This window comes from Ornithorhynchus anatinus, chromosome 1, assembly GCF_004115215.2.
Source record: "Ornithorhynchus anatinus isolate Pmale09 chromosome 1, mOrnAna1.pri.v4, whole genome shotgun sequence".
Taxonomy (NCBI): domain Eukaryota; kingdom Metazoa; phylum Chordata; class Mammalia; order Monotremata; family Ornithorhynchidae; genus Ornithorhynchus; species Ornithorhynchus anatinus.
In genome coordinates this window covers 27813770-27829585 of record NC_041728.1, presented here as the reverse complement: position 1 = coordinate 27829585, position 15816 = coordinate 27813770, and the positions used below count along the sequence as shown (strand labels likewise).

Below are 15816 nucleotides of genomic sequence, written 5' to 3'. Positions count from 1 at the left end.
AAACAGAGAAGGGAGGGTGGGGAACGGTGGGCCTCTTTGTTCAGAGGACAGAGAAGCGTCTGCACGAAACAGGTTTTCTTGGACAGAGTGGAGATCATCAGTTGGGAGGGAGTTGGCAAGGAAGGTATAGGGTAGGACGTCTTCAAACAAATGGCCGATAATTTGAATTTGAAGTAAAGAGCAACGGGGAGAGACTGAAATGTTTGGGAAGGGGTGTGATTCCCCACTGCGCTAAGCGCTTGGGAGAGTACAGTGGAACAATAGACACATCCCCTGCCCACAGTGAGCTGACCGTCTAGAGGGGGAGACAGACAAGAACAGAAAGAAAGAAATTAAAGACACAGACACAAGTGCTGTGGGGCTGGGAGGGGGGAGGGGGGTTCAAGGGAGCCAGTCAGGGTGACGCCTTCGGGAAGTGCTCAATAAATATCATCAGTTCATTCAATCCTATTGACTGAGTGCTTACTGTGTGCAGAGCACTGTACGGAGCGCTTGGGAAGTACAATTCGGCAACAGAGACAATCCCTGCCCACAGCGGGCTGACAGAAGAGGCCATGGTGACAGACTGTAAGCTCACCGTGGACAGGGACTGTGTCTCTCTCTTGTTCTATTGTCCTCTCATTCATTCAGTCATTCAATCATATTTATTGAGCGCTTACTGTGTGCAGAGCACCGTACTAAGAACTTGGGAGAGTACAGTATAACAACAAAGAGAGCCACTCCCAAGCGTTTAGTACAGCGCTCTGCACAGAGAAAGCACTCAACAAATATGAGTGAATGAATGAATGAAAGGAGCAAAAATGAGGATCTCGGCTTTGTAATGCGTCCGCTTCTTGTTCTAATGTACTCTCCCCAGCACTTAGTACAGTGCTGTGCACCCAGTAAGCGCTCAATAGATACGACTGAATGAACGAACGAATAACGGGGAGAAGCAGCGGCGCGGCCCAGCGGATAGAGCACGGGCCTGAGAGTCAGAAGGTCATGGGTTCTAATCCTCGCGCCACCACATGTTAGCTGTGTGACCTTGGGCAAGTCACTTCACTTCCCTGGGCCTCAGTGACTTCATCTGTAAAATGGGGATTAAGAAGGTGAGCCCTATGTGGAGCAGGGATCGTGTCCAACCCGATTACCTTGTATCTACCCCAGCGCTGACAACAGTGCTTGGCGCATCATAAGCGCTTAACGACTATCCATTACTATTATTATTAGGAAAGAAGGGGCGGCGCGTGTTTCCGCGAGTGGAGGCTGTGATCTCTGAGGGGCCGTGGGAAGGTCCGAGGCAGAGCCGGGGAGAGGATGTCAGGTGGAGGGCTGCGCTGTTAAGATCACCCCACCGCCCCCATCCCTGGGGTTGGCAGCTCGGCAGATCTAGCTGACAGGTGTTCCAGGATGTAATTGGTGACTACCCAGCCACTCTAAAATCGAGAGGAGGGGAGAGAGGGGAATCCCCCCCCCATGCCCCGATAACTCAACCCTCCGACAAACTTAATGCTTGAACGAGAGACGCCGGTCACCCACTCTCTCCCCCCGCTCCCCACCAAAACCCCGCGTCAGACTTCCTACCCATCTGGACCCCCGGGTGCCAGTTGGTTCGAAGTCGACGGACCCCAGGTGTAGCCGTCTGCCGCGAGGTCTCTCAACCTTCTTCGTTACCCCGAGGTCTGGGGTTGAAACCTCGCACTGTTCCGCTGTTCAGCGGCCGGAGGTGCCAGGGTGAAGGAGGAAGATTCTCGCGACTGCTAATTTACCGCAGATGCACTCTGTAATTCTCCCGTAATGCGAGGGTTGCCTTCTTGCAAAACCTCGCATTAAGGCAAACTCACACTCGCCTGTTCTGAAGCTTTGTCCCCGCGCCCAAGCGGAGCGGTTTCTTTGATAACGTCGCACGCCAGGGCTAAGCCGGTTGCTGGTCGAAAGAATGATCCCCGATTCCCTAATTGCCTCCTAGCTAAAATACGCTTCGAAAACATTCATTATTGGCAGAGCCGAAAGTCAGCGCTTGGTCTAGTGGAAAGAGCCCGGCCCTGGGAGGCAGAGGACCTGGGTTCTAATTCTGCCTCCACCACACGTCTGCTGTGTGACCTTGTCGCTCTCCGGTCTCTGTACCTCAGTTATTTCCTCTGTAAAATGGGGATTAAGACGGTGAGCCCTGTGTGGATCAGGGATTATGTCCACCCCATTAGCTTGTATCTATCCCAGCGCTTAGTACAGCGCCTGGCTCATAGTAAGTGCTTAATAAATACCATTTAAACAAACAAACAAAAAGGCGGGCCAGATGGGCTGCCGAGTTATCTCGGGTTTGTAATGTGTGGGTGATTGTGGTGTGCGAACACACATAGAAGCCCTCTCTAGGCCTGATTTTGTGATTCCATTCCACTACTTAAGTTACAGCTGCATGTGTCTGTGTGCACGGATAAATATGAGGGTGTTGTGTGTTTGTGTGTCCGTGTGGGTGCTTACAAGTGTGTGTGTATATGAATGAGTATAGAGGTCTTTTCTTTTCAAAACTGATAGTAATAATAATAATGTTGGTATTTGTGAAGCGCTTACTATGTGCCGAGCACTGTTCTAAGCGCTGGGGTAGATACGGGGCAATCAGGTTGTCCCACGTGAGGCTCACAGTTAATCCCCATTTTACAGATGAGGTAACTGAGGCCCAGAGAAGTGAAGTGACTTGCCCACAGCCACACAGCTGACAAGTGGCAGAGTCGGGATTCGAACTCATGATCTCTGACTCCCAAGCCCGGGCTCTTTCCACTGAGCCACGCTCGCAGTGTGGTCTAGCGGACAGAGCCCAGACCTGGGACTCAGAGGAGCTGGGTTCCAGTCCCCGCTCTGCCGCTCGGCTGCCACCTGACCCTGGGTAAGCCACTTCACTTCTCTGAGCCTCAGTTCCCTCATCTGTAAAATGGGGATGAGGACTCGGAGCCCCATGTGGGACAGGGACTGTGTCCAACCGGATTAGCTCATATCTAACCCAGCTCTTAGAACAGTGCTCGATACACAGAAAGCCCTTCATAAATACCATTATCATGATCATTATTATTACCATCCTGTTTCAAGCTCTCATCACCTCCTGGCTGGATTAGAGAACACTCCTTCCAATGCATTTTAAGGACAGTTGCTTGCATCATTTTTTTTAAACACAGATTGGAAACACATCACACTCCCTTCCTCAAAAATCTCCAATGCCTACTCCTTTCTTCTTCACCTAAAATGTAAACTCCTAACCGCTGACTTTAAGTCTCTCTCTAACAGCTGACTCACTCTCCTTCAGAAGGCTTCTCTCTTTTACCTCCCCACCCCAGGTTCGACTCTTTTCTCCTCTCGAGCAGATCTTTCCGTACCTCGCTTGGGAATCCCTGCCTCTAACCCACTCTCACTGATGCTTCTTCTACAGCCCCAGATGTGCCTCAGCTTTTCCAAACTCCATCCCTCCTCAACTTCAGCCTTCCACTAAAAATCAACTCCAAGAGGCATCCGATCCATCGATCGCTCGATCAATCGTATTTATGGAGCGTTCACTGCGCGCGTAACGGCACTTGGGCAAGTACGGCACAACAATACCAGAGGCACAGCCGCTGCTCACAACGCTACAACCGAACCCTCGCTTTCTTGGTCATCCCATCCCATCAGTTACCTCAGAATGAAGGAAAGCACGCATCTATTCATTCGCTGATGAGTCTGGTTGGCTCGGAAGCACACGTCGGTCTGGGGACAGCTCATCGAGTGAGCAACTGGAGAGAACGATGAGCTCCCTGCCCGGAACAATGGAATCTTGGACTTCTGAATCATCGTAATGGGAAAACCCAGGAGAGATGTGAGGCATGATGATCACAGAGGCTGGACGTTGGTGTGAAAAACTTCTTGGCAGTGAACTGACTTGCCCCAGGTCACATGGCAGACAGGTGGAGGATGCAGAATTCGAACCCAGGTCCTCTTGACTCGAGGACCCGGGCTCTATCTAGTAGGTCACGCTGCTTCCCCCTTTAACATGGGCACGGCGTTTAGATAATTGCCAGTGTAGCTCAACACATCAGGCTCACCCAAAATCGTAAATGATCATTATGAAATTATTCATAATAAGGATCATAGCATCTAATAAGTACGTACTACGTACTAAGCGCTGCGGTTGATACAAGATGACCAGATCAGACCCAGCCCGTTTATGCCCATTTTACGCCCATTTCACAGATGAGGAAACTGACATCCAGAGAGGTCAAGCCACCCGCCTGAGATCGGAGCAGGAGGCCAGGCGCAGATCTGGATCTGCCGATAACTGACTCCCAGAGCCGTGTTCTTTCCACCAGGCCGAGCTGGAAGACAAAAAGCAGCGAGCTTCCCATTCTGTTTACATTTTTTCTACCGGTAGTTTGAAAAATAAAGGTTTCTGAACACGCATGGGAGTTATGGCTGGGACAAGGCTGGATTACAGGCTCACACCCTTCTATTCTCAGTGTCAGATTGGGGCAATTACCACTGCAGTTGCAAGCAACTACAAATCCTGCAAAAACGTGGCCTGGTTGTGTGCTGTTCTTAGGTGTAACACAAATGGTTGAATTGACTTGTTTCTCTAGCAGCAAAAGAGCCAAATATATGAAATTCCTATGGAGTCCCACACAAGGTTTTGCAAAAGTCTTCACCAGAGGAGCAGAAAAGACAAAGGAGAATATTAGAAGAGGAGCTATTATCCTGGGGACCAGGACATAAAAGCAGAAGTTACGTGGTCTGGATTCCATTCTCAGGATCCTCTCGGTTTCTCAGAGCTGCATTTAAGTTCTAGGAGCTGCGAGATGCCCTTCCCAACTTTTAAAAATTCTGCTCCCCCTTGAGTCAAATGCAGACAGCCGCGTGTTCAAAATGAAACAATTAACAGCCACCACCCCGAGCTTCATGCAGGATACAAGGCAAAAGCTCTGTGGGAAAAGGGCCAGCTTGATGGCCAAATGTGTCTAGGTTGGCTTATTTTCATGGTTTTAGTAATTGCTGCGTATATATATATATTATAGATGGAGGTTTATCTCTCTCTACCTCTCTCTATGATATACAAATTATATATATGCAGGTTTATCTCTCTCTATATTATATACATATATCTAAGAGAAGCAGTGTGGCTCAATGGAAATAGCCCGGGCTTGGGAGTCAGAGGTCACGGGTTCTAATCCCGCCCTGCCACTTGCCAGCTGTGTGACTTTGGGCAAGTCACTTACCTTCTCTGTGCCTCAGTTACCTCATCTGGAAAATGGGGATTAAGACTGTGAGCCCCACGTGGGACAAGCTGATTACCTTGTATCTGCCCCAGTGCTTAGAACAGTGCTTGGCACATAGTAAGTGCTTAACAAACGCCATTATTATTATTATTTAATAGAGTGAGAGATAAACATGCATATATATATATGAATGCATATATATATAAATATAGCTACACACATATAAATCTGACTTCTGCAATCAGTAGAGGGGCTATTGATGGTGTAATTCTACCCACTAAGAATTATTCCATTCTTTTTTTTTTACATTTTTTAAAAAATGGTATTTGTTAAGTATTTAGTAGGCGCCAGGTAATGTGCTAAGCACTGGGACATATACAGAGTAATTGTGTGGGACCCAATCACCATCCCAGGGAGCTCACAGTCTTAATCCCTATTTCAAAGATGAGGGAACGAGGCTCAGAGAAGTGAAGAGACTTACTTGATGTCACACAGCAGACAAGTGGTAGAGCTGGAACTAGAACCCAGGTCCTTCTGACTCTCAGGCCCGTGCTCTCTCCGCTAGGCCACGCTGCTTCAAGAACGTTTCCGTTCATTTCGGCACTGTGTGTACGTGAATATTTGGGCCGCTGATGTAATTCCCGCTTAGCCCAATTCTGGGGAAGGCGGGAATCATGGGCCAGGGAGAGATTGCCGCTCCCATCTCAGCCCACCCCGGCCCCCCGGCCCTTCCGTCTCTTGGTCACCTGCAGCCACGGCTGCAAGTCAGAAGGGGCGGAGGGGTTCGAGGTGGAGTCAAGAGTCAGACGACCTGGGTTCTAATCCTGACTCTGCCACTTACCTGCTGTGTGACTTTGGGCAATCACTTCAAATCTTTGCGCCTCGGTTTCCGCCTCGGTAAAATGGGCCTTCGATAACTGTTCTCCCTCCTGCTTAGGCTTGAAACAATTTGCTTGGCGCCACCTCAGTACTCAGCAGAGTGACCGGCATATAGTAAGTGCTTAACAAACACCACAGTTATTATTATATTATTATATGTCTTTGCGCCCCATGTGGAACAGGGACTGTGTCCAACCTAATTATCTGGTACCTCCCCAGACACTTAGTACAGTGCTCTTTACACAGTAAGCACTTAATCAATCAATCAATGGTATTTATTGAGCATTTACTATGTGCCGAGCACTGTACTAAGCACTTGGGGGAATACAATATATGCCGCCCACTCTAGACCGTAAACTCAACGAGGGCAGGGACTGTGCTTGTTTACTGTTGTATTGTACTCTCCCAAGCTCGTAGTACAGTGCTCTGCACACAGTGAGTGCTCAATAAATACCAATGGTTGAATGAATGAATGAACAATGTTTGCCATCTGCTGAACTCCAGACCAGTCTAGGAACTCCTAGGGGTGATCCAGGACTTCCCCTCGACAGTGGAGCTGTCCCTGTAGCTGTCTTCTTTCCCTTACCCCAACCCTTGCGATGGCTTTCCAGCTACCAATTTAAAAAATCTGCTTTGAAAGAAAGGGAGGCACAATTGTTATTATTAATTATTATTAATAGTATTAAGTAATACTATCAATAATGGTATTTGTTAAGGGCTTACTATATGTCAGGCACTGTACTAAGCATTGGAGTGGATACAAATTGGGTCGGACATGGTCCCTGTCTCACATGGGGCTCACAGTCTTCATCCCCATTTTAATCATCATCATAATAATGTTGGTATTTGTTAAGCCTTTACTATGTGCAGAGCACTGTTCTAAGCGCTGGGGTAGATACACGGTAATCAGGTTGTCCCTCGTGAGGCTCACAGTCTTCATCCCCGTTTTACCGACGAGGTAACTGAGGCACAGAGAAGTTAAATGACTTGCCCACAGTCACACAGCTGACAAGTGGCAGAGCCGGGATTAGAACCCATGACCTCTGACTCCCAAGCCCGGGCTCTTTCCACTGAGCCATTCTGCTTCTCACAGATGAGGGAGTTGAGGCATAGAGAACTGAAGTGACTTGCCCAAAGTCACACGGCAGGCAAGTGGTGGAGCCGGAATTAGAACCCAGGTCCTTCCGATACTCATGCCTTGCTGCTTCTCAATCTGGGAGATTTCATCTACCAGGTGGCAATGAATTTGGGGGGCAGAGTTCACACCAGACTAGGAATTAATTTTCTTGAGCCTTCTCTTGGACAGCTAGCTCTTTCCCGACACCACTCCACACTAGAGTGTACATTCCAAGCGCTTAGTACAGTGGTCTGCACATAGTAAGTGCTCAATAAATACTAATGAATGAATGAATGAATGAATGAATGATGGTAAGGTCTCACTCTCTTGCAGAAGAGTCACTGTCAAGAGGCTACACACTAAAATAGCTTTTTGTGAAGTACCCCAAAATAAATGTCTTGACTGTAAACGGAACTATGTTATAAGAAATGCTAATTCTGGTTGTGCCCCATCTCACCATCTCCACAGTGATTTCGGGGTGAAAAGTGTTCATTTTTTCATTTCTAAAACCTGAAACTCTTTCACTTTAATGTGTCAACTTCTCGGTTCTTTAAACTCATTTTCCCTTTAAATTCTAATGAATTGACAGTTCCTGTTTTCTGAACAACCGATAAAACATCAATGTTTAGATGCGTGTTAACAATGGACCAATCCCATATCGAGAAAAGGAAGGGAGAGAAACCTACTTAAATGTCACTTGTTCCATTTAGTACAGTGCTCTGCACACAGTAAGCGCTCAATAAATATAATTGAATGAATGAATGAATGGCCTTTGTTGTTTCACTCTAGGCCAGTGAAACTCTCTGAGAATATCTATGAGTTATACGTGCGTGCTCTAGGATGAAGAGTGGAATGGGAAGAAAACACTTTTAAGTGTTAATTGTTTGGGTGAAAGTTCGGAGTACGATTCAGTTTTTCCTCCGCGATATCCGATTTTGCGGTTCGCTCTTGGACCAGCACGCTATCGCAAGCTCACTGCATCCAAACCCCCCAAATGGAAAGGACTGAGAGATATTCAGAATAAACATATTCCTCACAAAATACTTTAGAAAATGAGCTGCAGTGTGGAAGAGAAGGAAGTTGGAATTTTGGTGGCTGAACTTGCTTGACTTAAGTTGCTTCATATCTGAAAAGTTTACCACAGGACAGAAATTCAGGTTAAAAAGAAAACTACACATTTAAGACTTTTTTGGTGCCTCCAAAATGATATGCTGGTTTCACTAAGAAAGTAGAGTGTGAATCAGTAAAAGCTTCTTTTGGAATTTGTAAACCCAATAATATGTGTCTGCTATTGTACTGGAATTCTGAGCAATCGTTCATACAGAATCTTCATCTTTTTGGCATCAAATAAGCCTTCAGTAATTGCTAAAAGGAATTCACATTCTTTTTTTCCATGGCATTTGTTAAGCATTTACTACATGTCAACCACTGTTCTAAGTGGACAAAATAAGATCATCAGGTTGGACACAGTCCCTGTCCCACAGGGAGCTAACAATCTTAATCCCCATTTTTATACATGGGGGAACTGAGGCCCAGAGAAGTGAAGCGATTTGCCCAAGCAGACAAATGGTGGAGCCGCGATTAGAACCCAGAACTTCAGTCTTCCAGGCCCATGGTCTTTCCAGTAGGCCACCCTGCAAACAGAAGCCCCGTGAAGCCAGTGAATTCTGAGATCAAATCTGTATCGTCAGAATACGCGGAAGGCCGTGAAAGCCTCTTGGGGTGATCTGGGCACCTAGCTCGAGTCCCACTCCTCCACTTCTCTTTAATCGGGGAATCATTTCTGGCACTAGTTCTCTGTCTTATAAATGTACCACAGAAACACTCTTGCCCTCAGACCTAATCTACTTTGTTTTTCATGTCTTTCACTGCTCTGTGATTCGGCACCAAGGCATCTTCACGTTTGTCGAAAGGGCACTATTTGCAACGACTGGCTGGGGGGGGGGGACAAGGATCGTAAGCAGCGGGCAATCAAGCCCATGTTTAGCTTCACCCTGATCGGGGCCCGCATGGGCACCTCTGGTGCAGGACTGACCAGGGAGCGATTCAGCTCCCTACTTTCAAAGCTACATTAAAAGCACACCTCCTCCAGGAGGCCTTCCCTGACTAAACCCTCATTTCCTCTTCTCCCACTCCCTCCTGCATCACCCTTGCACTTGGATTTGAACCTCCACTCACCCCTCCCTCAGCCACACAACACTCAGGTACGTAGCCACCATCGACATATTTATATTATTAATGTCTGTCTCCTCTCCAGACTGCAAGTTCTTTGTGGTCGGGGAACGTGACGACCCACTCTGTTATATCGTACAAAGTGCTCACCAGTGAGTAAGCGCTCAATAAATACGATGGATCGATGACGGTTGAAGAGGACCTCTACCGATTATGGGCTAGACACACGACGTTTCCAATGAGTGAAAACTAGGCAGGATAAGAGTCAACACTTCCAGTTTACATATTTGCCTAACCGCAATTTTCTTTCTCTACAGTTTTACTATCTAAATGGAAACACAGAAGGGCAGATTTGTAATAATTGTGATGTGAAGGGGCATCATTTTTCTAGGAGGCGGTTACTTCTGACTCTGTTGCGGGACAACATTGCAGACTAATAATAATGTGTGTGGTATTTGTTAAGTGCTTACTAAGTGCTAGGCACTGTACTGATCTCTGGGGTGGATACAAGCAAATCGGGTTGGACACAGTCCCTGTGACTCAGTCACAGTCTCACTCCCCATTTTACAGATGAGGTAATTGAGGCCCAGAGAAGCAAAGCAACTTGCCCAAGGTCCCCCGGCAGACAAGTGGCGGAGCCGGGATTAGAGCCCATGACCTTCTGACTCCAAGGCCCATGATCTATCCACTACACCATGTTGCTTACCACTTGGTCAGCGATTCAGATGGCTTGAATGGTTCTTCTAGAGCATCTGAGAATGATGAATAACTTGCCCAATACTTTTCCCCTTTCATCGCCATGAAAAGATGAGGATATTGCGACACCTTCATGGTATCTGTGCACGAGATATTTCAGAGGCTCTCCAATTTACGAAACACAGGAAGCTTTGAAGTGGTTTGGGGCGGCTCTTGTCCTAAACCTTCAATTACCAGACCCACAAGAGCAGGGACAGAGAGAGGTTCTGAAGAAGTTTAATGTTCGGAGCTATATTAAACCAAAAGATAGTTTGGAAGAGTGAGGATAAGGTCAGTTTATCATCTACCCTTCCTCCTTCCCTCTCCGGTGACTAATTTTATTCCGGGGAAGTTCCAGAATAGACAGTCCAACAATATTGACTAAGATTCCCCAGACAGCCTTAATTGGAGAGGAGGTCTTATTTGGAAGAGGAGGAATGCTAGGGAGTGAGCCATGTTGGCTTCATTTCCTTTTTTGAAAACTCTTGGGTTGCCACTCTTTCTCACACAGCTGCAGTGAGTAAGCCGGATCGGGATTTGGTTTTCCATCCCAAATTCACATCAGAGCGGGGCTCTCCTGCTGACATCAAAGAGAAATCCCTGCTTGGATCAGCTCTGCGAAGAGGCCAAGTCCAGAAGAACAAGCTCCAACATCAATAATTCAAATAGGTGTTTCCCAAGCACCAGCAAAACCCCCAGTCGACGTCTTTGATGATGATGATGATGATGTTAAGCACTTATTATGTGCCAAGCACCGTTCTAAGTTCTGGGTAGATACATGGTCATCAGGTTGTCCCACGTGGGGCTCACAGTCTTCATCCCCCTTTTACAGATAAGGGAACTGAGGCACGGAGGGGACCTATCGAGGTATCTGACGTAACACATCCCAGTTGCGAACCTTTTAAGGGCTGCAGCTTCCAAAAGGAGTCACGATTCCTGAGGCCTAGGTAGGCTCTAGGACAAGAAAAAGTAAAATATGTCTCCAGGTCCCATGAGTCCCTCAGTTTTCACTCTTCCCTCCTTCCTTTCCCCATCCTACAGTGCCTTCCCAGGTCTTCAGTCACTTCGCCAGGATTTCACTGTGCCCACCGCCAAACACGCTAAGAAATATCACCAGTCTGACATAAATAAGCGTCTGCTCGTTCCGAGTCTACCGCAGGCAACGATAATTCATCGACTGCAGAATTCTGTCCCGCAGGAGATTCACAGGGTGCAGGCGAGAAAGTAAACATACTCCCTGCCCTTGGAGAGTTTATCTGCGAATAAAGAAGCCAGTCGCAATTGCTGCTAATGGGTAGCAAATGTGAGCCCCGTCATCAAGGGACAGGTGATGATTTTAGCTAGCAATACCACTGCAGGACTGATTGCTTGATATTGGTAGCATATTCAGGGACTGTCTCTATCTGTTGCCGAATTGTACACTTAGTACAGTGCTCTGCACATAGTAAGTGCTCAATAAATACTATTGAATATTCTATGAACAATGCCATCCCGGAACCAAGAGCATTTCAAAATTCAGAGTCACAAGACCGTCTTCCTGCGCAATGAAATTCATTTTGAAAAGTGTTGACCCATGGTGAATATGTGCAGAGACACATATTTTCTGATGCCAGTTTCCCTGTCTTGCTTCCGTCATCAAATAACTGAACACAATGGGCAACTCATGTAAATGTGCTCCGGTCGGGAGGGCTCTCCGAGAGGAGACAGCAGATATTTTGAAGAACTAAGGTAGGAAAGGAAATCTGGAGTAGTTATGAAATTTTTATGGAGGAAAAATCTAGGCTAAGATTGAATTATCACCCAAGAGCCCATAAAAGGGTCAAGAATGCCCATGTCTGCCTGGGTTAGACTGAAGTAGAAAAGAAAAAAAGTGATCATTCAATATCTTTTGCCCTCTTTTTGCTCTTTGTCGGTCAGCGGAATTCAATTTTTGCAGTGACCCCGATTCTCTCACCTACCTCCGAGCCTCCCATGCGGTGACGACAATCTCCAATTCAGTGCGATTTTGGAAGATGAATTCGGGATGCATTCTCCTACTCTTACAACGAGAATATTGTGCAAATGTCGCCCAGAGTCAGAAAGAGAATAAGCAGGAGAAAGTTGACTGTTAAAATTGAATGGCAATGAGTCATGACCACAGAAATATTTAAAATTCCAGCCCTCAGACTACAATAGCTGACACTTCCCCGTTTTGGACATAGGATGGCAGTTTCCAGTGAACGCTCACCACCATATAGGGAGTAGGATGTGGAGAGAAGGCAGAGGGCAAGCTCAAAATGGAGCTTGAATTACCCCTGACATTGATCTTCCGCTAAGGTATTTTCCAGCAGTTCTGAAAGTGCTCTTCTTCACCTTTCGATTCGAGTTGGGAGGTAACAAATGATATTACCCGTTTTGCAGCTGTGGAAACTGGGGGGGTAAGGGGTGAAGTGATTATCTCAGGTTTTCAGAAAGAAGGTAGTAGAACTAAGAATTGGGATCTCCTGTCTCTTAGGTTAGTACTCGACTGAGGATTTTTTTCCTGAACTCCGGGTGGTTCTCGGGAAAATCCCCTTAGGTAAAATTCCTATGGAGTTGCTCTGGCAAGGGAGGATGGTGGTGATCTGTTTGCTTTAGATAACTGGAGGGTCACTGTGGTACAGATATAACGATATGGCTGCAATATCCCAGTAAATGACATTGCAGTTCTCCATTTCGGCCCTATCCGCTAATTCGCCTTCCTGTCAGTCGGTCAATGGTATTTCTTGAGCGCTTACTGGGTGCAGAGCACCGTACTAAGCGCTTGAGAGAGTACAATAGAACAGTACCATCAGGGATGATGAAAGGGGGCGAGGACCACCTGAGGAAAGGAGACTGGGAGGTCCTCGAGGCCCGTGCTATTTACTGAGCGCTTGCTATGGTCAGAGCGCTGTACAAACCGCACGGGAGAGTACGATACAACAGAGTTAGCAGACACGTTCCCTGCTCATAAGGGCCATGAGATCGTCCTTCTTCGAAATGACTGTGCTGTACTGTATTTATCTGTGAATTTCTAGTCTATTAGATGATTAGAAAGAAGCGTCCAAAGGTTTTAGGAGGAGAAGCCTTCGCTGGAAGAAATGATCATTTGCGGGGTTCTACTTTGTAAGCAAGAAAGCTGCAATGGAAGAGTTCTGTTATCCCCATTAAGACTTCCAAAGGCAAGAGAATGGAACAGATCTTTTTAATCAAGAGAAAATGTTCCTTTTTCCCCTCAAGAATTCTGAGGCAAGTCTCCCAAGTGACTTGTCCAAGGTGGCACAGCAGACAAATGGCAGAGCCGGGTTTAGAAACCAGGCCTGTGCTCTTTCCACTAGGCCACACTGCTTTGCTAGTACTAGTACTAGCTCAGTTCTAGTATGGACTAGATTTTTCTAGGTCTAACGGGATCCTGTCTGATTCCTCCCTGACTAGAACCTACCAGACACTGAAAAATGTGGAAGCCAAGCCCCTGATTTTTCTTATTTTTTCAATACGCCTGCCTGTCAGGGCCAAGGTTTATAGAGGGTGAGGCCCCTTCAAATGCCAGTCGCCCCCTCCCTCCGACCCCCCGAGCTCAACCCAGGAGCATGGGAGGAGAGGCAGAAGGAGCGGGAAGTTAAGGGCAGATTTCAATGGATTTTTTTGCTCTGGTTTCACCTCTTGTGGCAAGTTTGCCTGCCCCTCTAGACGGTAAGCTTCTTGTGGGCAGGGAATGAGTCTGCTGTTGAATTGTACCCTTCTAAGCGCTTAATACAGTGCTCTGCCCGCGGTAAGCACTTAATAAATACAACTGAAAGAATGAATGTTGTAGTGTACTCTCCCAAGTGCTTAGTACAGTGCTCGGCACCCAGTAAGCAATCAGTAAGTACCATTGATTGATAAAGAAAAGACATCAGAAAACCGCATTTTACCCTCTTCCTCTTCCTCCCCGGTCACAGAAGGTCAGGGACTGTGTTTTAGAAACCCCCGAAACCCAATTGCTTCCATCTCCGGGAGCGCCAGAGTAGATCCCACCCCTCCCCTTTCCAGGCAGAGCGGCCACTAAGTTGATGAGAGACAGAGCTGCTAGATCTGGCGAGAACCGGCTGGGATGGGAGCAAAAACCAGTTTCCCAGGCTCTGTCCAGAGGAGTGGGGGCGGATTTAAGGAACGGAAATGCTAAACATCCTTCTGGTAGGGAGTTCTCCTCCTTAGAGCTCACCCAGAAGGCTCTTTTATTTATTCAGGCATACTTACCGAGAGCTTACTGTGTGCAGACCACCATGCTAAGCACTTGGGAGAGTATAATACAACCATACACCGACACATTACCTGCCCACAGTGAGCTTAGAGTCTGGAGGAGGGGAGACAGACGTTAATATAAATAAGTAAATTAGCGATATGTACTTTAGTGCTGTGGGCTGGGAGGGGGGGAGAACAAAGGGGGTAAGTCAGGGTGACGCAGAAGGGAGTGAGACGAGAGGAAAGGGGGGAGGTTGTGAGAGAAGGCCTCTCGGAGGAGATGTGTCTTCAATAAGGCTTGGAATGCAGGGGGAGGAATTGTCTGTTGGATTTGAGGAGGGAGGGTGTTCCAGGACAGAGGCAGGACAAGGGCGAGGGGTGGGCAGACTGAGCCCCAAAGTGACCAGCTCACACTGAACACTGTGTGCAGAGCACTGTACAAAGAGCTTGGGACAGTACAACATCTCCCCCCTCAATAATAATAGTCATTATTGTTATTATTTTATTCATTAAGCGCTTACTAGGTGCCAAGCACTGTTCTAAGTGCTGTGGTAGGTACAGATTCATCAGGTTGGACACAGTCCCTGTCCCACATGAGTCAGAGGATGTGGGTTCTAATCCCCATTCCACCACTTGTCTGCTGTGTGAGCTGGGGCACAACTTCTCTGTGCCTCAGTTACTTCATCTGTAAAACGGGATTAAGACTGTGAGCCCCCACGTGGGACAATCTGATTACCTTGTCTCTATCCCAGAGCTTAGAACAATGCTTGGCACACAGCAAGCACTTAACAAATATTATTATTATTATTATTATCATCCCCACTGTTAAAGATGAGGTAACTGAGGCACAGAGAAGTGAAGTGACTTGCCAAGGTCACACAGCAGATGTATGGCAGACCTGGGATTAGAACCCAGGTCCTTCTGATTCCCGGGCACTAGCTGTACCCACAAAGCCACGGTGCTTCTCGATTCCACACGGGAGACGGACGTCAACATAATTTACATCCTCGACTTATCTCCGGCTCCAGGTCACCACCAGACAGCAGCAACTAAGGGCACTGCGTTCTGCGTCTGACGCTGTCCTGGCAATGAAGGGCTGACTCAAAAGACAACGAAAAACCCCAAACACAATGAATCAAAGAGGATTTCTGCTGCAACATGCTAATACCCTGCTTCTCCTCAACCAAGCACGGGGAAGATTCGGTGTCTGCTAAGAACATAGGGAGGCTACTGGCGGACCCTGGGAATTCCAGATATTGAGCCTCACCGAATTTCACGCCCTTTACGCTGGCCTCCCTGAAACAATCATGGTGTCTGACGTGCCATTTTGCGGAAGTACTCTGCTCTCACTCAAAAATAGAGCATAAAAACGACGACAAGAAGAATAATAATAGTGCTATTTGTCTAAAAGAGAACCCCTTATCTTTCTACCCAAACCTTATCCTCCCCTTGAATTCCCCAATCACCGTAGGCAACACCTCG

General features: G+C 47.2%; 2 long non-coding RNA genes across 3 annotated transcripts in view; both read right to left on the bottom strand.

Moving 5' to 3' along the window:
- Nucleotides 1-15816, bottom strand: part of LOC120638269 — a 334023-nt gene that overhangs the window by 68814 nt on the left and 249393 nt on the right. The window lies entirely within an intron of this gene.
- LOC120638270 lies at nt 10331-12870 on the bottom strand. Its single transcript, XR_005659840.1, has 2 exons — nt 12072-12870; nt 10331-11067 (listed from the first exon to the last, which is right to left on the bottom strand). It is a non-coding gene; the product is annotated as an uncharacterized LOC120638270 (long non-coding RNA).